At 45.5% G+C, this 19,010-nt stretch overlaps 2 protein-coding genes and 1 pseudogene across 3 annotated transcripts in view; 2 read left to right on the forward strand and 1 right to left on the reverse strand.

Moving 5' to 3' along the window:
• Positions 1-19,010, forward strand: part of TMEM150C (transmembrane protein 150C) — a 319,396-nt gene that overhangs the window by 99,931 nt on the left and 200,455 nt on the right. The gene's annotated exons all lie outside the window — the stretch shown is intronic.
• Positions 1-19,010, forward strand: part of SCD5 (stearoyl-CoA desaturase 5) — a 129,861-nt gene that overhangs the window by 32,426 nt on the left and 78,425 nt on the right. The gene's annotated exons all lie outside the window — the stretch shown is intronic.
• On the reverse strand, positions 440-1,852 carry LOC311612603 (KATNB1-like protein 1; annotated as a pseudogene). Its single transcript has 2 exons — positions 981-1,852; positions 440-524 (listed from the first exon to the last, which is right to left on the reverse strand). The product of its transcript is annotated as a KATNB1-like protein 1 (transcript).

Below are 19,010 nucleotides of genomic sequence, written 5' to 3' on the forward strand. Positions count from 1 at the left end.
CACATTTGAGGGTTTTTTTTTTATAAAGCATAGTCTTAAAAAAAAAGTACTGATGATTGGTCTTTGCTTTTCCTAATAATAAGTTTTGTCTTATTTTTTCCACTTACTATAGAGTATATTCTTATGAGGGATTGCCTTAAGATCCAGTAGTTCTTCAACAATGTTGCCAAGTAACCATATAAATCCCAAAAGCAGCAAAGGTGAGCAATCTTCATTGTGCACTTTCACCTTATTGAAGTTGAAACTGCTCCTTTCGGATATTTTTTTACTTCAACGTGAAGTAGATTTTAGGGTTTTGTTAGTGGTTTCATATGTGGCTTTAAAAGAAAATGTTTTGATTTCTCCCACAGTTCACAGTTCTCCAATGAGAGTTGTTTAGAAATCATAGAGCCAGGAATGTTTTGAATAACTAAATGCTCTTTAGTAGATTGAGTGCCTTTCAATGCAACTGTAATAAGTAAGCATCTACATCCTTAGCTGTATTACCAGTATATCCTGGAACCAAAGTAAGATGGTTTTCTTTTCTTTTTTAAAAAAAAAAAATTCCCATTGATTTCCGAGAGGAAGGGAGAGGGAGAGAGAGACAGAAACATCAATGATGGGAGAGAATCACTGATTGGTTGCCTCCTGCACAGCCCCCGCTGGGGATCAACCCACAACCCAGGCATGTGCCCTTGCCTGGAGTCGAGCCCAGGACCCTGCAATTCTCAGGCTGACACTCTATCCCACATGTGTCAAACACAAGGCCCGCGGGCCAAATCCAGCCCGCCAGGCCTTGCAATGTGGCCCGCACCGCGCTGTCATCACTGCACTCCGCTGTCAGTTTATGACATTGTCAGTTTATGACTGTTCAGTAAACCATTCAGCCCGCGATTTAGGCTGGATTTTAGATTTTGGCCCCTTCTCTGATTGAGTTCGACACCCCTACTCTATCCACTGAGCCAGACCTCCTAGGGCTAAGATGGTTTTCTTGTTCTCACAATCCTCTTAATTGTTGTCTTAAAATCTGAGTATTTCCATCATTTATAATTTCTATTTTGGGTGATCGTTCTGACCACCACCTTTCTATGACTTCTTGAAGCCAGTTTAAACCAACTATTATATATTCTTCAAATATGCTTTTAAGTAGTGACTTTATAAGAGGCAAGAAGTCTACACAGCAGCCAAGTGAGTTATATTGTTTTTCTTCCTGTAAACTATTGCTAAGCACCGGAAGGTACCACTCCAAGGTCTTCTATCCTCACCAAATAAGTGACAAGTTCACTTATACGTCTCTTTTTCCAGAAGTTAAAGTTACATTCAATCTCAAACTGTTGCTGAACAAAATTTGTGCCGTTGTTTCATGAACCTCAGAAACTCAGTGAAAACCCATGGTATTGTGATGATGCGCTTTCTGTCTGTGAAGAACTGGGATCACAGGAGTTGAGCCAATATGTTGGACTATCACGGTGTAATTTTTCAGGCGGGTGGCCTGCGCAGGCCAGTTCATATTCTTCATTCTTCCAGGGGACTGTTTCTTTTTAAAGCAAGAATTTGGAAGAGGATAATGAACGTTCTTTCTGTGGTAGTTCACCTTACCTAGTTTATCTGGGCTTTTCACAACGTGTCCCAACTATTCTACTTATGTAAGCAGCCAGCTGTTTTGGAGATTTCTTAACCTCCTTCATGTTATTAGTGAAATTAGAAGTCCTTTTTCTAGGATGATCATGGAATAATCCTCAATATTATTATAAAAGTTTTTTTTTTTTTTTTTACATTTTGGGCGCCACCATTGACTTTTTTTTTCTTTATTGATTAAGGTATTACATATGTGTCCTTGTCTCCCCAATTGCACCCCCAAACTCCCTCTCATGCCCTCACCCCCCTGGTGTCTACATCCATTGGTTATGCTTATATGCATGCATACAAGTCCTTTGGTTGATCTCTCCCCCTTACCCCCGCCCTCCTCTACCTTCCCTCTGAGGTTTGACAGTCTGATCGATGCTTCTCTGTCTTTGAATCTGTTTTTGTTCATCAGTTTATGTTCATTATATCCCACAAATGAGTGATATTTATCTTTCTCTGGCTGGCTTATTTCGATTAGCATAATGCTCTCCAGTTCCATCCATGCTGTTGCAAATGGTGGGAATTCCTTCACAGGGAACTCATACAGCTTAAAGGAAAGATAAACAACCCAATTAAAAAATGGGCAACGGACCTAAATAGATACTTTTTGGAAGAGGACATAAAGAAGGCAAAGAGACATATGAAAACATGCTCAAAGTCACTAATTATCCGAGAGATGCAAATCAAAACTACAATGCAGTACCATCTCACACCTGTCAGAATGGCCAACATCAACAAATCAACAAATGACAAGTGTTGCCAAGGTTGCAGAGTTAAAGGAACCCTCGTGCACTGCTGGTGGGATTGCAGACTGGTGCAACCACTGTGGAGAACAGTATGGAGCTTCCTCAAAAAACTAAAAATGGAACTCCCATTTGGCCCAGTAATCCCACTTCTAGGAATATATCCCAAGAAACTAGAAACACCAATCAGAAAAGATATATGCACCCCTATGTTCATAGCAGCACAATTTACCATAGCTAAGATTTGGAAGCAGCCTAAGTGCCCATCAGCAGATGAGTGGATTAAAAGACAGTGGCACATCTACACAATGGAATACTATGCTGCTGTAAAAAGGAAAGAATCCATTGACTTTCTTGAGGAGAGTAGAAGGGAAGTAGAGAAGGGGCGAGAAAGAGGGAAACATTGATGTGTCTCACATTGATTGGTTGCCTCTCACATGCACCCTGACTGGGGCCAGGGATTGAACCTGCAACCCAGGTACGTGCCCTTGATTGGGAATCCAACACTTGACCTTTTGGGCTGAGCTGTAACCATGGAGTAACACCGGCCAAGGTGGATCAGCAATGTTTAAATGTACTTTCAGCAGGGCACGGCTCACAGTCTTATATATTTGCCATCCCTGTGGAAAGAAAGTTCCAGGCAAGCAATAAAAGTAGCTGCCAGCTGGTGAATTGCAGAGCCAGGTTATAACTGGATGAGCTAACAGGCAAGGCTTTTCCGGCTCTGACGACCCCCAGGAGGGGGGAGGTGTGTATGTATGTATATGGGTGTATGTGTGTGTATGTATATGGGTGTATGTGTGTGTATACACACACACACACACACACACACACACACATAGATATACAATATTTTTCATAGTTTTTCTATTAACAAGGAACCTTGATGATAAAAAGCATAAATAGTTGTATTTGCTAATGAGAGCTTTTAAAGCATTTTAACCTATGAAATGGTTTTTGAAAGATATTTTTTAGGCTCATCTATCTGATTTTCTTTTGGAAAGTAAAAAGAGGAGTGGGGGGTTCGGGAAGAGACTGAACATAAACTGTGCACCTACTTGGTTAACCCCTGTGCTTTGAGACAGACTTTGGTAACTTGAGAGTTGCATTATAGGGAAGTTACCTCCCTGGCAGTGTTCCTGGGATCTGGTTTTTCTCAGTTCTCTGAAAGAAGGTATTTAAATAACACCACCAGCAGTCCCACTGTGAATGTAGGATGCAAGTATTCGGTCTTCAAGCTTCTGTCTCCTGCACACATTCGTTCATCTGTTCATGCACTTAATCCACACATATTTACTGTGGGCTTACTATATGCTTTTTCATACAGCTCTTTGCTCTGCACTTACTAGTAGGATACAATGGGAACCAAAACAGACCTGGCACCTGTTCTCATGAAGTGAGAAGACTGGTGGGAAGACACATAGTGATAAAGATGAATGTGGAAGTGTGATGGGAGGAAGGAAGACAGACCTAAGAGCGCAGGGCAGACTGGAGCCCGCCCGCTGTGAATGTCGTATTGCCATCGGGACCCCTGGGGAAGACACCTTCTCTTCTATTTGCTGCAGAGCTTTCGAGGCGCTTTGTACCCCAAAGCCCTTGGCAAACAACTGCACTGGAGCCTTAAACATGAGTTTAATACTGCTTGTAAAGCGGGCTGCTGGACCCTCCCTCCCCACCGACCCCCAGACCCTTTACCTGCTTCCTCTTCTTCACTGCAGGACTTTCTCTGGAAACAGACATAATTAACTGCCCTCTGATCCCACACCTTTTTTCTACAAGCCGGTCTCTGGCGGCAGGCAGGAGTAAGGCTGTATTTTGGAGACTCAAAAAGCTCTTCACGACTTCCTCGGACCTTTAAGAATGTTTTTCTGGAATTTTATTAGCCTTGACGAGCACTCTTACCCAGGGTCCCCATCAACTTCTTGTTCTTCACAAAGTGTGCTTATTTGCGTCTAATTTCAAATTTCTTTTTATCCTCTCTGTGTATGTGAACCATTATTTTTTAAAAATTCTCACCCGAGGATATATTTTTATCCTCTCTCATCATTTATTGATGAGAGAGAGAGAGAGAGAGAGAGAGAGAGAGAGAGAGAGAGAGAGAGAGAGAGAGAGAAGAGAGGAGAGAGAAAGAAACATCAATGTGAGAGAGAACATCAATTGGTTGCCTCCTGTACACACCCTGATCAGGGATCAAACCCACAACCATTTGGGATTGTGCTCCAAACAACAGAGCCGTATGGCCAGGGGAGCCGGTAATTTTTAAGCAGATGTTCCTCCCATGTTGCTCCCTCAGACTACTAGGTGCCTCTTCCTTCTCTTCAGTGTGTGCACTCACCTGCTGTTGAACACAGGGCATGAGGAGGTGGGTCTCAGAGGCATCCCTGTGGGAGACCTTGGATGTAGTGCCCCGGTCCCTTCCAACAGCATCTCACGCCAGCCCGGGCTCCCAGCCACCTTAGTGATAATAGCAGTGAAAGCAAATACTCGTGTGAGCTAAATGCCCCCTATTTTATATAATCTTCACTGTGAGTATATGAGGCAAAGCCTATTATTATTTCCACTTACACATGAGGAAACCAAGGCTTAGGGAAGTTAAGTAACTTGCCACAGTTACACAGCTAATATGTGTAGAACTGGGAATCGAACCCAGGAAGTTTGATTCCAGAGGCCTTACTCTTAACCACTATACTTACATTGCCTTCCAAAGTAAATATAAAATATGCTTGGGGATATAAAACAGCACATTAGACCGTTCATTAATGACTGCTAGAGCATATCTTAATATCACAGCTGTCCTTTAATTGTTGGAGGACTTAAAAGTGGAATTAGAGTGAAATTGTACGCCGTTGGCATTTGGGTCTATATCTCTGAGTCTAGCATCATGGTGTGGTGTCTGCACAGCATGATGGATATGTTTTTGTAAAACGAAGACACTGAGCAGTTTCTAAGAAAGTCACATTCTCATTGGCACAGCTTGTATTGTTATTTACTTTTCTGTTTATGTACATGTTTTGTTTCCTTAAATAGACTAAGCTTATGGAGAACAATGTCCTTCAGTGACTCACATATTGTAGTGAAGAATGCTTATTGATGACAGTGGTGACGAAACAGAAGCTACTGCTGTCTCCTCCCTCTGGCCCGTCTTACCCAAGGGTGCTGTGCACTAAATGTGTGACCAGCTCTCCACAACTCAGCTCAGCTCTGCAGTCCAGTGACAGCTTTAGCATATCGAAATCTCTTTGCTTCTTCACATTTGGTTTTCCTCTTCCAGTAACCTCTGTAAACTCACTTGCACTGTTTCTTGGGCCTCAGAGTTAGTTGTCTGGCATCTATAATCATAAAAACATAATATGCAAATTGACCGAACAGCAGAACTACCATCTGGATGCCTTTCAGATGACCACCCTATGACCCCCACTGGCACCAGGCCAGCCAAAGCGGCTGTGATGCATTTGGTCAGGGGCCTGGCCATTGCCCCATGATATCCCTATAGAGGGAGGCCCAGGCCACTGGCTGGCGGGGCGATCTATCAGTTGCGGGGAGGCCTCCATGATCACCCCGAAGTGGGAGGCCCAGGCTCCTGACTGGTGGGCGGGGGTGTGATTGTGGGGTGTGATTGGTCATCTCAAATAGGGTGGCCCAGGTTACCCTGTGGCTGTGCTGCGGTGGGTGGGAGGGGCCTTCCTCTTGGGGGGATCCATCGAGGAGCCCCAGCCAGGTGGGCAGGGCCTACCTCTTTGGGGCGATCCACCGCGGATCTCCAGACTGTGAGAGGGCACAGGCTGGGCTGAGGGAACCTGCTCCCCGCTGAGTGCAGAATTTCATGCGCCAGGCCTCTAGTTTTCAATAATGGCATTCATCCTAGATTCTACATCCAAACATCTTCAGATTTAATAACATGTTTTTAAATTCCCCTTTACTCGAATAGGAAAGATGCTTTGCAATATTTTGCCCATGTACTTCAGGAACTGCAGCAGATGTGTTCAATCTCAGCCAGGCAGATGTTAAAAATAAAGGCAGTTGCCTATTGATTATTTCAAGTTAAATTTAAAATCCTTGCCTGGCAAAGTAGAAATAAACACAGCTGAATTTGATGTCTTCATCTAGCTGACATACACACATGCACACACACACACACACACACACATCAAAAAAACAAACAAGCTGAAACCGGTTTGGCTTAATGGATAGAGCGTCGGCTTGGGGACTGAAAGGTCCTGGGTTCGATTCCGGTCAAGGGCATGTACCTTGGTTGCAGGCATATCCCCAGTAGGGGGTGTGCAAGAGGCAGCTGATTGATGACTCTCTCTCATCGATGTTTCTAACTCTCTGTCTCTCCCTTCCTCTCTGTACAAAAATCAATAAAATATATTTAAAACAAACAAAAAAACCCCCCAAAACAAAGCATAAAAGCCCAGCCAGTGTGGCTCAGTGGTTGAGCATCGACCCATGAACCAGGAGGTAACAGTTCGATTCCCAGTCAGGGCAAATGCCGTGCTTGCGGGCTCAATCCCCAGTAGGGGGCGTGAAGGAGGCAGCTGATCAATGAATCTCTCATCATTGATGTTTCTATCTCTCCTCCCTTCCTCTCACCGAAATAAATAAAAACATATTTAAAAACACACACAAGAAACCCAAGGGTGGAAATAAGGTTCATTTTTATGTCTTCTTACCCCACTCCCTCCACCGCATCCTGTGCTTGCTGAGTTATATCAGCTCTCACGTGTGGGCCTGGTCAATTCTTCCACAGGCTGGTGTTTTCCTTCTGGTTTCTGGACAATGGATGGTCCTTCTCCTTATCTTTTCTCTTCCCCCAGTTTGACTCTATCTAAATTCTGGTGCCCATTTAAGACTTGGAAATTAAATCCTTTTAGGTTAAAAATGAGCTGCTGGAGAAACTGATTAAATTCTTCTCAGCCCTAAATCCTTTGCTCTTCCGTGGGAATCCTTCGCACAGTAATGTGAGCAAAAGCTTCCATTCCAATCCCCAAGTAATTTATTTTTTCCTCAGTGGCACTCTTCCTGCCTCCCACAGTGTATTGAGTGTGTCCTTCAGAAGTCGAACACTGCAGTGGCCTCAGACCTCAGATCTTCTTTCCTTTCTTCCTGCTCCCATTGGCCTGAACCAAAACCTTTCAGCTGGGTGCAGTTTCCTCATTTGACCGCTATGCCTTCAGCGGTGCCTTGCTTTCTCCCTGTGGCAGGAATGAGGGGCACGAGAAATGCCGTTATAAGAGCGAGGAGTCCAAAGACAGTTGGCCAAACGGCACCCCGTTAGCTGGTCTAGTCCACTGATTACCCATATGTAACGTTTGCAGTTATGGGCAGCCTCGCAAAGACTGGCATAACAATAACGGTAGTTGGCATCTGTTTGAACAGTTCCTGTGTGCCAACTGCGATGTTAAGCCCTTGAATAAACATCTCATTTGTTTTTCACAAAATCCTGTGGGGAAGCTACCATTGTCACCATGATTTTATGGAAGAGGAAATGAAGTGAGGTTTGGAGAAGTTCTGTAGCTTATAAGTGTGTGTGACAGCTGGAATTGAGGACCAGTGGGCCTAGTTCTAAAACCCATGTAGCCGCGTGTAAAGGAAAGGCATGAGCTCTGGACGCAGGAAGTCCGCCTTGGAGTCTGGCTCCACCATTTACTAGCAGTGAGTCTCAGCCAGGTTTTTTTTTTTAACCTTTTTAAGGGCCAGCTTCCTTACTTACATCTGTAAGTAATACCGTATACCTTTCAAAGTCATTGTGAAAAGTATGATCAATGGTTATGAAGTGCTTAGCCCCTCGCCTGGCACATAATAGATAATCTAATAATATTATAATTATTCTCACTTCTGCTTGAATATCACTCATTCTCCCCCATTTGCTCTGATGTCTTCTCCAAAGGTCTATTTTTTGCTTGAAAATATATTTTAGTCTTTTTACCTTCTATTTGTCCAGATTTCTGTGGATCATGGAAAAATACATGAAAGAAGGGCTTGTGGTATAGGGTGGAGTAATCAATTGGTACGGCTGCTACTATAAAAAATTGAGAACCCAACTCATAGAAGAAAGGAAATTTAAGTTCAAGTTTAAATTTAAACTTGACGATCCATTCCAGTGAGTCAAAATACGTCACTGTGGCTCAAGATGAAAGTCAAAAAGAAAGAAAAAAGGCCAAGTGCACCTCAGAGAATTCTCTCCAGAAAAAGAGATATTTATGGCATCTCATCTCAACAAAAGCACTTTCATCTTAATTCACTAAAAAGCACTCCTCAGCTGAAGTGAGCTCTAGCCTGGTCAGCTGGGATGTCCTATTGAATAGATTCCTCTGGTTTTCATTTGCCTGCAATCTGATACTGCTTCCATCAATTCTAGCCAAATACAATGGAAACCACTCAGTCCACAGTTTCTCTCATATCCTGCTCAGCGTGTCTGACTCCGGTTGTCATAGGAACTCGAGTCCGGTATCTCGGGTTGTGGGCCATAGTTTCACAAAGCAATTCTTACTAATAATGAAGACTCATGTAGCACTTACTATATAGGCAGGCACGGTTCTGTGCCTTTTGTAGGTATCAAACCATTTAATTTTGATGACAGCCTCTGGAGGTAGGCAATATCATCAATCCCATTTTGCAAACAAAGAAACTGAAGCCCAGACTCAATCCCTTGCCCAGGGTTCTGTGGCTGGTATTTGATCCTACAGGGCCTGCACTTAGGGTCTGTCCTCTTCCCCACCCCTCTTACCAGCCTCAGTTTCATGCAGTGCTCTCGGATGCGTTCTGTTCTGCTCTGTATATTAGTTTTAAGTGGTGTCTGAGTGTGACTTGCTAAATGATTTAACAACTCTAATGGGCACAGACACGAAGTTTGGAAACCACTGGCTACACCCTCTCTGTTGTGTGATGGACCCCTCAGGCTGCCTCAGCCTGGCGCCTGGAACATTCCATTTGCGTCTCCCCTAGCTCTGATGCCATGCTCACCCAGCAGCCCAGTGCTTAGGATTCGGCCCCTGTTGGAAAAGAATGCATTGGTTATGTGCACTTCGAGTATCCCCCTGAATTAGTAAGCTGTCTCTCTGGTTTAGACTGGGAGGCTGGACCAGGAGAATCTGCCTCCAGGAAATGGGTCCCTGAGAAAATGGAGTCATTGGATGAGACAAAATCTTCAAGGGCCACTCTGTGATGTCCTTTGTAGGGCAGCCTGCAAGATGCCTTACTGCAGGGGTCCTCAAACTTTTTAAAGTGGGGGCCAGATCATGGTCCCTCAGAGAGCTGGAGGGCCGGACTATATGAACTACTAATTCCTACTGTAACACCTCGGCTGCGCTCACTGCCCAAAAAACCTGGCGGGCCGGATCAGACTCCTCTGTGGGCTGCATGTGGCCCGCGGGCTGTAGTTTGAAGACCCCTGCTACTGGGATGGTGATGGCAACACTGAGGAATGCCAGTGGGAGCATGATTTAAACTCCCATGGCAACTAGCATCTTGTGCCCCACAGCCAGAAACAGAGCTCAACACCCTGGCTCTTCATCCAATATACAGGGGTGGGCAAAAGTAGGTTTGAGGTTGTTCATAATAAATAATAATCCTGTCTAATAAAAGAGTAATATTCAAATTGACCATCACTCCAACACATAAGATGGCTGCCCCATGTGGACACAAGATGGCCAGCAGGGGAGGGCAGTTGGAGGGACCAGGCCTGAAGGGGAGAACAGTTGTGGGGGACAAACAGGTCTGCAGGGGAGGGCAGTTGTGGGCAATCAGGCCAGCAGGGAGTGCAGTTGGGAGGGACCCAGGCCTGAAGGGGAGAGCAGTTGTGGGGGACAAACGGGTCTGCAGGGGAGGGCAGTTGGGGGCAAACAGGAGCAGGTAGACATCAATCAAGCTGTCAGGGGAGCAGTTAGGGTGTGATCAGGCTGGTAGGCAGAAGTGGTTAGGGGCAATCAGGAAGGCAGGCAGGTGAGCAGTTGGGAGCCAACAGTCCTGGATTGTGAGAGGGATGTCAGACTGCCCGTGTAGGTCCAATCCTGAATTTCGTGCACCGGGCCTCTAATAGTACCATAATAAACTCTGGCTCACATACTCGCCACAATAAACCTACTTTTACCCATTCTCATTGACTCACATTTTCTCACAGAGAAGACACTGATGTTGCTTTCCCACCTCAGCTTTATTACACTTCATGAATAAATGCAACACCTGCAAGTAATTGATTGAACTTCAATGCCTTTCCCTCTCAGTGCAGCCAGCCTCTCTCCCAGGCCGGTATCCGGTGGGGCCATGTCTTCATGCATTATGCATCTCTGTGATTATGCATTAAATCCTTGAGAACTAGCAAGTGATACCGAAATTCTTCAAGCATGTTTGGTTATGCTAAATAATTGATCGCATCTATTATTTATAAAAGCTTACTTGCTGAAAGTTCAGACCCAGGTTCCGCCATCCCATCTTCTCTATAGGAAGCCCAAAAACTCACCTAACTGATCTCAGTCTTCGAAAGCTCCTGGGCAGGTGTGCCGCTGAAGTCCTGCATTCCAGACAAGCGAGACTGGCTTTGAGCCAAGAGACACCTGGACTGACCTCCTCCCACGGTCCTGGGGCTAATGCTTGCCAGAGCTTTAAGCACCTGGGGAAACCAATTTCCAAGTTTATCGACTCAGTAGCTGCCGTGTCCTGAATGATGAGTAGCTAGGGACCTTCTGAACCGGGATCAATGTCATCATGTGATACGTTCTAAGCCCACCTAGTGTGTCAGAGTGGGAAGGGGATGTGAACAAAGAGAAATATGCATGGCCGGCTGGAGAAAAAGACAGCACAATGAGGACTTTTTTTGGTCCTTTGAGAAGTGTATCCCAGAGAAATGGTGAATAGACCAAGTCAGTGTAACTATCCTGCCAACAAACAATTAATTAGTGATACATCAAAATAATACTTCTCCCTGTTGTCCTTTTAACCTTTATTTTAATAGCGGAAGGTTGGTGTGAAAACTCAGCCTGTGATTTTTTCCCCCCATCTCACGTTCAGGCCCTGTGACTTTCCTTCTCCTTAGGAAAGTCGTCATCTGTCACGTCCTCATGTCATTCGAAGTTGTACTGTGTCACAACTTGGAAATTAGAATGACCACCCCAAGATGAGAAATCAAACCTTTGAGCGTGGTTTAATGTCAACCTTCCCCGTTTCAAGCCTGCTCCAGGCGAGGGGTCTACCCTGGGAAAGGTCGGTGGGCAGATGGTGGCTTCTCTGTGGTCTCTGCCTTATGGATTTTTTCTGCCGGAAATTCTGTTTGCTAGCTAAGTTCCTGGACCTCCAGGACTGGGTGACAGGAAGTTAGGATAAGGCTTCCCACTCTCTGAGAGTGGCCCCCTTTCCTTGTGGGGCATTGTGGAAAGTTCTTCAGAAAACCCCATTGTCATCTCCCTCTTACAGTTCTCTGGGCGTAAGAACATGCATCTTTATTCCAGGAGGTCTCTTTGGATTTCTTTCTACGACCTTAATAATCCAGGGTCCACCTCTAGCTTCTTTAAAAGAATTTTTTTTAAAATTTCTTTATTGATTAAGGTATCGCATATTTGTCCTCAACCCCCCATTTCAATCCTCCACCACCCCCCCCCCCACTCATGTCCCCACTCCCCTATTGTCCCTGACCCCTGGTTAGGCTCATATGTGTGCACATAAGTCCTTTGGTTGATCTCTCCCTTTTATCCCCACCCTCCCTTTGAGGTCCAACAGTCTGACCCATGGCTCCTTATCTCTGGGTCTCACCTCTAGCTTCTTACTGCTGGGGTCTCTCTGCCCCTCTAGGTGTGCTATGAGACAGGACTCACGCTGACCCCATACTAGCAGTCTCCTTTGAGTGACTGCATTTGGGCCACAGGACACACTTTCCCCTAAAACCCCCACACACCAGTGCCTGCAAGCCCCTTCCTCCTGTCACAGCCATTCTAGGAGTTGGGGTGCACATCTGGACCCATGAAGTTAGCTGTTTTCCAACTGTTTTAAAAAATTCTCCAAACTGTCTGCTTGAACCTGCTTCCTTGTGTTGGAGTGAAGAAGATGCAGCAGTAGCCCCTTTCCCTGGGGGGTGGGAAAGGGGACTCTCACAGCTCATTAAGAGTTCTCCCCAGAGCCCTCTACCTGTGCCCCCACACCCTCCACCCTGATTCCTTTCCTATCTTCAGTCTGGGTGGGGTGCCCAAGCGCGGTGGAGCCAGTCTCGGTCACTTGCTTTGTGAATTCTGTAGCAGGGGGTTTGTTTCCATCACGTGGTGCCTCAGTGAAATAGAGGCAGAAAAAGAAAATCCCATTCTAAAATGTTGTGTATGGAAAAATCTTATTCCATACACAACAGAGATGAGGTAAAAGGCGTGCATTTCAGTTATCTACTGCTGCCCAACACCCCGAAACTGAGTGTCTTAAAACAACACCAATACATCATTGCTCATGATTCTGCGGCTGGCAGGGCCCCCCCCTCACCCCCCCTCCCTTTCACCGGAGCTGGCTCCTGCCGCTGCATGCGGCGCCCCTCACACGGCTGGCAGCGGCGCGGACTGTTGGCCGGGCGCCTCGCTTCTCATTTCCATAGCTCTCATTCCCTAGGAGGCTGACCCAGCTTCCTTTCATGGCGATCCAGACAGCGTTTCAGAGACCAAAGCAGAAGCTATAAGGCCTCTTGAGGCCCAAGCTCTGGAAACCACACAGCCTCACTTGCATACATTCTGCTGGCGAAAGCAACATGACAAGACCAGCCTGGCGTGGGGGGCGTGGGGGGGGGGGGGGAAAGAGCCCCCCTGAGCACGATAGTCTTGCTCTCCCAGTTCCCTACGGAGAATTCTGCTTGGGCCAGCTCTGGTTCTAGACCCTCTCTGGCCCGAGTGGAGTTAGGAGAGGAATTAAGTGAGTCTCTGTTGGTTTGATTGGCTTACAGGTGGAAAGGCGGTAGGGAAGGGAAAAGAAAAGCTCCAGAGGTGAGAGGAGGGGGGAGAAAAGGCAGAGCCATCCGAGGCTGGCTTTGGAAAAGCATCCTTTGGAATGGACCACAGGCTGGGACCTGGGTTTGGAGGAAAGACCAGCCGGTTTTCCATTCATGAAGGTCTGACAGGTCAATGTCTGTGTGAATTGGGGGGGGGGGGGGGGGGGACCTTTGGGAGCTTATTATTAAAATGGGCTCCATCATAGACGAGAGTCCCCTTGGGGCCTGGAGTCACTATAGATGTTACCCTGATAGGACTCCTCAGTGCCCAAGCCCAGGGCTGATGGCCTGTTCTTCCTCCTGTCCCCCCTGGACACACATCCCACTCCCATCCCTTCTCTCCCTGACTGTGCTCCCAGGGAAGGGGAGCAGCCCAAGGAGAGGTGTGGGGTCCTGGCCGAACAGCCGCTTCTTCACGTGGGAGTTTTCAGGAAGAGGTGAGTGGGGAGAGCAAGGGAACCCAGGCCATTGTTACTCTGTGGCTCGGCTCTGCTCTGCTGTGGGCGGCAGATTCACGGCTCAGGGGTTTTCCTTTTTAAGCCATTTCTAAAGCCTTTAGAAATGATTTGAAATGGGGTTTTAAAAGTGTGAATGCTTTATGTGAGCGTATCTCCACATTGAAAGGGCCTGTCTCCCATCAGTGCCCTCGGGGAAGGCCGTGGAGGCTGGTGGCTGGAAGGGCAGGTCGTATTGCTGTATTCAGCTGGCAGAGGTGAGCCAGCTCAGACAGTGTTGAAGCTGAGAAACACCCTTAGGGGGTGAGCTCAGAGACTTTACTTGGCTCACTTTTTAAACAAGCACACGAAAGCTATAGAATTTATTTTTCACTTTCAGAGAATAGGTATATGCTTGCCTGGAAGAGACTATTCCATGCTAAAAAAAAATAAAATAAAAGCACTTTTAAAATTGTGCTTATTTTTATTAACCATTCTGTAATCCTTTTGTTCTCTTCAGAAACCCTTATCCAGTTCTGGTCAGGGGTTAGAGCGTCAGCTCCTGTAAGGATCAAGGGCTTGATTCCTGGTCAAGGGCACGGACCTGGGTTGCAGGTTCGATCCTTGGCTTTGGTTGGGGCACATGGGAGAGGCAACCAATAGATGATTCTCTCTTTCTCTCTTGCCCCCCTTCTGCTCCCCGCTTCGTCCCTTCACTCTCCCTGGAAAATGAATGGAAAAAATATTCTCAGATATTTTTGTGAGGATTAACAATAATAAAGAATAAAGGGAGCCGAAACCGGTTTGGCTCAGTGGCTAGAGCATCGGCCTGCGGACTCAAAGATCCCGGGTTCGATTCTGGTCAAGGGTATGTACCTTGGTTGTGGGCACACCCCAGTAGAGGGTGTGCAAGAGGCAGCTGATCGATGACTCTCTCATCGATGTTTCTAACTCTATCTTTCTCTCTTCCTCTCTGTAAAAAATAAATAAAATATATTTTTTTAAAAAAGAATAAAGGGAAATTTTATTTAAAAACAACAACAAGAAAACCGTGTTCATCCGAATTCTAAGCACTTTTCTTTCAGGAAACATTCAGCAGTATACACTGCAGAGCAGGCCTGGCTGAGGATGGAGCATGCGCGAATCACTTCCCCCTTTCCCTCAGCCCCCACAGCTGGGCCGCAGCAGCAGGACCAGCAGGCGGTGCTGAGCTAGTGACCACAACATCACTGCGGAGAGGCTGCCGGTAGGGGGCGTTGTGTCCACACCTTCCGGCACCCACTGTTATGTTGACACTCCCGGGCTTCATAAATTGCTAGAAATTTTAAGCTGGAGGGGATGTTAGAAACCATATCATCCACTGGTTTCCTTTTGCCCCCGAGGAACCTGTGTCCAGAGAGGGAAGTTCGTGGTGGAAATGGGACTGAAACACAGGCCTCTTGACTTCCCTCCCCCCTTCCTCCCCCTCCCCTCACTCCTACCCCCGGATTGGGATTTCAAATATCTTACCAGTGCATGTGAAACGATTAGGAAAGAACAGAAGATCGTAAGGTGCCCACTGATGTTTGCCTGGGAAATCACATTTTGGGGCTTTTTACGTTTGGCTTCAGAGGAACAATCGGCTCCTAACTAGTAGGGAAGAGGGGGGTGGGGAGAACTAGATAAGGAAGGTGAAGGGATTAGCTAAAGAACATATATACATTTCCCATGGACATGGACAATAGTTTGTTGAAGGCCAAGGGAGGGGGATGGAGGTAGGTGGAGGTGGGAAAAGGGGGGCAAAAGGCGGGAATTTGCAACAATGTCAACATTAAAAATTTTTTAATTAAAAATTATAGTTAGGCTGAAACCGGTTTGGCTCAGTGGATAGAGCGTCGGCCTGCGGACTGAAAGTTCACAGGTTCGATTCTAGTCAAAGGCATGTAGCTTGGTTGCGGGCACATCCCCAGTAGGGGGTGTGCAAGAGGCAGCTGGTCAATGTTTCTCTCTCATCGATGTTTCTAACTCTCTATCCCTCTCTCTTCTTCTCTGTAAAAAATCAATAAAAAATATTTTTTAAAAATGATTATAGTTAAAAACAGCACACTTGTGGGGGGAGTTACAATTTATTACAGATCACCAGTACGAAGAGAGACAATATGTTAGTGCCAGTCCTCAGTTCTGTTGTTACTTGCTGGGTGATCTTGGCTGAGTTTCTAAACTTCACTGCCTCTCCTGTAAAACGGGGTAATAGTGTGGGTGACTAATGAGATGAGACTTACTAAGTGCTCACTTTAGGTTTTTGCATATTCTGAGGCCTCAATGAGTGCCGACAAAAACAGCAACAATAATGACAATAGCAGTTATTTGGCATCTGTAACTTGCAACTGCAATGTATTGTAGTTGTGTGTAGTCCCAGGGAGACATGCCCCTTCTCTTCTCCACTTGGATGCGAGCTCTTTGGAGTAGCTTTCCTGCCATCTGTCAGTACCCTCTTCAGAACCAAAGTTGAGCTAGCTAGGGTTAGGGAATAGGGCATGAGTGTGGAGGGGTGGCTGGGGTGAGTGAGTGGCTATGTAATCTACGCTTGTGAGTAAGAGAGAATTGAGTGAGGGATCCTTCTCACAGGTAAAAAAATAAAGGCCAAGTGTGGATGACAACTTAAAAAAAAATTTTTTTTTGCTATTTAAAAAAATGTATATTTTTATTTCAGAGAGGAAGAGAGAGAGAGAGAGAGAGAGAGAGAGAAGCATCAGTGATGAGAATCATTGATTGGTTGCCTCCTGCACACCCCCCACTGGGGATGGAGTCCGCAATGCATACATGTGCCCTGACTGGGAATCAAACTGTGACCTCCTGGTTCATAGATTGCCACTCAAACACTAAGCCATGCCAGTTGGGCATGGCCATTTTTATCAAGTAATCTGTGCAATGTTTAGCATTTCTCATACAGTTCTTAGTTTTTGCTGTTGCTGTTTTACACATTTGGGTGAGGCTTGTATTCGTTCTGTAACATGTTTCAAATACTTAAGTTTTTATTGAGTTATATAATCCTATATAATAAAAGCTGAGCATGCAGAAGCATCGATTAGACTATCAAACCTCAGAAGGATGGTAGGAGAGGATCGGGGATGGAGGAGAGATCAATCAAAAGACTTGTATGCCTGCATATAAGTCTAACCATTGGTCTAACCATTGGACACAGACACCAGGGGAGTGAGGGCATGAATGTGGGGGGGGCAATCCGGGGATAAGGATACATATGTAATCCTATATAATAAAAGTGTAATATGTAAATTAACCATCACTCTATTAGCCCGTTATACCATTGATAACCTCTGGACTTCGTTCCTTCCTCTCTTTTCAGAATACGATCCAAGAGTTGTAAAATGCTTTGAAGTCACACTATGTAAATGTTGTCTGAAAAGAGAGGCACAGTATAAATCAGAGATGGCCAGAAAGGCAAGCATAAAAATTGTGCCCTAGTTTTTTCCCCCGTAGCGCACCATACAACATTGATTAATTGCTGGGCATATTTGACAAATCTGGAATGGAGTTCATTGGAGATCCGGGGAACTTAAAAACGAGGCTGCCTTCAGGAAAATTTATGAGGGGATTACTGTGTGCAGCCAGCAGTAAACTGAGCACCAGGAACCCGACTGAATTGATGAGGGAGACCTGTGTCAACTGAGCAAAACTTGCTTAAGTCAAAGTGACGGAGGAGGAAATCATTGGTGGTACACAGAATGCGGAAAGACATGAACACCCAGAGTCTCCGGGGAATGGGACCAAGTCCAAGGCCAAGGCTGTTTCCGCTGCAGTCACGGTCAAAAACATCAGAACATGTCGTTCACACAAGGGGCCACACAAATAGAAAACAAACCCTTGAGAAAGGATTTGGCCTCCCCGGTAATGACAGGAACTTAAAAGCACAGAATCATGCAGTGCCAAGGAAGCTGGTAAAAGTAAGTTCTAATTGCAAAACCAAAATCTGGCAGGGCTTTGGAGAAAGCTGTGTTCTCATACTGACATCAATTAGTGCAGTACTTCTGGAAAGCAGCATGGAGAAGTGTAACGAGTCATGCTGCAGCACATCCTCTGGCCTGCACAGCATATGTTTGAGACCAAATTCTGGAAAAGTAACTCCAAAGAACAATATGATGGGGGTGGGAGGGTGGAGAGGAAAAAGAAGAAAAATATCTAAAAATGTTTAAATAAAAACATATGTCCTGACTTGTTTAGCTCAGTGGATAGAGCGTCGCCTGCGGACTGCAAGGTCCCAGGTTTGATTCCGGTCAAGGGCATGTGCCTTGGTTGTGGGTACATTCCCAGTGGGAGGTGTGCAGGAGGCAGCTGATCGATGTTTTTCTCTCATCGATGTTTCTAACTCTCTATCCCTCTCTCTTCCTCTCTGTAAAAAATAAATAAAATACGCTTTAAAAATAAATAAAAACATACTGCGAGTGTAAATGAAATATAATATTATTGAGAATGATAAATGTGTGTATTATGAAAACAAATAGAAATGTTAATATAAAATAATGCTAAGTCAAAAATAGCTGGGTTCAAATTTTGTGAATATTGACTATTGGTATGTTTTTTTGTTTTTGTTTTTGTTTTTAAACCCTAAGCAACAATGAAGATATGAAGAGATTATTCAGTTTTGTTTTATGGCAGGGCAAAAAGTGGATTAGATTTTCTGTTGCTTTGGCATTTGTGTTTCTTATTACAAAATTGTTTAAAAACGCAGTTTTAATGGCTGCGCTCAATATTGTAACTTATCAAGCAACACCTCCATCATGTAGTTTCTGACAGCTGCGCAGATGTTAAAACATGGTCTGCATGAGCTTGGAAGCAGCGTCTCAGAGCTGCACACACCCTCCGATTATCAGAGCGGGAACGTGGGATTGCCAGGAGCCTCGAGGGGTTGTAGGAGGAAAGCACGCCAGGGGAGCTATCTGGTTGGCTCATGTGATGCAAGAGGCTTATCTACTTGGAAGTGAGGGAGGCCTGTGTGAGAGAGAGGAGGCAGGTGAAATGGTAGCTCCTTTTTCTGCTTCTCAGAATCTTCCCCCTTCATTAAGCCATTAATTTCAGCACCATACGCCTTCTTGTCCTCTGGTCTGCTCCTTCTTGTCCCACAAGCGTGGATCCTCTGATAGTTGTTTTGCTATCCTATCCACCTCTCACAGCAGCAGGAATCCTAATAAAATGTGGTTACACATTTTACCCACGTGGCCAGACGTTCTTAAGGGTTTAGGCACAGGCTTTATTTTATTGAACGGCGGTCATTTT

The sequence above is a fragment of the Pipistrellus hanaki genome, assembly GCF_964339955.1.
Source record: "Pipistrellus hanaki genome assembly, chromosome: 1".
NCBI classification, from domain to species: domain Eukaryota; kingdom Metazoa; phylum Chordata; class Mammalia; order Chiroptera; family Vespertilionidae; genus Pipistrellus; species Pipistrellus hanaki.